Here is a 1465-nt window from a genome sequence, read left to right as displayed (position 1 = left end):
GCCTGTAATCCCACCTACTTGGGAAGCTGAGGCAGGAGAATTGCTTGAACAAGGGAGGTGGAGGTTGCAGTGAACTGAGATCACGCCATTGTACTCCAGCCTTGGCAAAAAGATCGAAACTCCATCTCAAAAAAAAAAAAAATCCAAAACCAAAACAAAACAGATTTTTGGCCAGGCATAGTGGCTCATGTCTGTACTCCCAGCCCTTTGGGAGACTAAGGCAGGAGGATCACTTGAGTCCAAGAGTTTGAGACTAGCCTGGGCAACACATTGAGACCCCTGTCTCTACAAACCTTAAAAATATTGGCTGAGTGTGATGGGACATGCCTGTATTCCCTCCTACTTGGGAGGTTGAGGCAGGAGGATCTCTGGAACCCAGAAGATCTGATCCCAGGAGGCTGCAGTGAGCTGTATTCACACCACTGCACTCCAAGCTGGGCAATAGAGTGAGACCCTGTCTCAAAACAAAAACCCCAAAAACCAAACCACCGCACTCCAAGCTGGGCAATAGAGTGAGACCCTGTCTCAAAAAAAAAAAATCCCAAAAACCAAAGTACACATATTAAAGTGCACTATTCAGTCTAAATTAAAAAATAAAAATAATTTCAAAGAAGAGTGACCTCTTCAGGTTTCAATCAAGGGAAGAGAGGGAGGCCTTTTTTTGTTGTTTGTAGGTTGTCAGACTGTAATTAGCCAACCTTGAATTTGGCTAGGACATCTGGGGTAATATCCTGGCCCTGGCACCAAGTACCAAGGAATCTTGGCCACAATTAGTAAAGAGCTTTTTTTTTTTTGTAAATCTCCATCTGGCACTTCCAGAAGGACAGATTCCACTAGCACTAACTCAATGGGTGGGTCTACTTTTTAATTGTTTATTGTGGTTCAGCAACAAAATCTTAAAAGTATGGTTTTCAAAAATCTTTGAAAAGAGGAAGTAGTCATGTTCCCCTATTGGGAACCCTCCCTGGTGTCTCCTCCCCCGGGGAAGTGTATTCTCACCTACCTCTTTGCAGGAATGCTAATGAGACTACAGGCAGACATTTTGCTGCACTAATGTTTTCTATAAGCATAAGCTCCAGAATACTTCCGACTTGAATTAAGTAGTTTGGTGTTTGTTTACTTCTTTGCTTGCTTCTGTCTAAGTATGGCTTGGATAGATCCTAGTTTAACTCTGCCCCTTTTTAACACTTAAAATTGCTGAGTCCTTGATTTATAACATCTTCTCCGAAGTTAAGGGCCAGAAGAAGAGCCAGATGTTCACGATGTGCAAATCATCCAGAATTTGGGTTTGATGTATAAAGGGAAGGCAATATAATGAGTCTTTTATTTTTTTCCGTGATTCTAAAAATCTCTTCCTTTACTCAAGTATTGCAGTGAAATATTTGGCATATTTCCCCCCTCTTCTCAGGAAAGATAAGAGTCACTAGGGATGTTTTCCTGAAAATCTTTTTTTTTTTTTTTTTTG

Source organism: Mandrillus leucophaeus, unplaced genomic scaffold (assembly GCF_000951045.1).
Source record: "Mandrillus leucophaeus isolate KB7577 unplaced genomic scaffold, Mleu.le_1.0 Scaffold7, whole genome shotgun sequence".
Lineage (NCBI taxonomy): Eukaryota > Metazoa > Chordata > Mammalia > Primates > Cercopithecidae > Mandrillus > Mandrillus leucophaeus.
The sequence above is the reverse complement of the archived record's forward strand: the minus strand, read 5'-3'. Positions refer to the sequence as shown.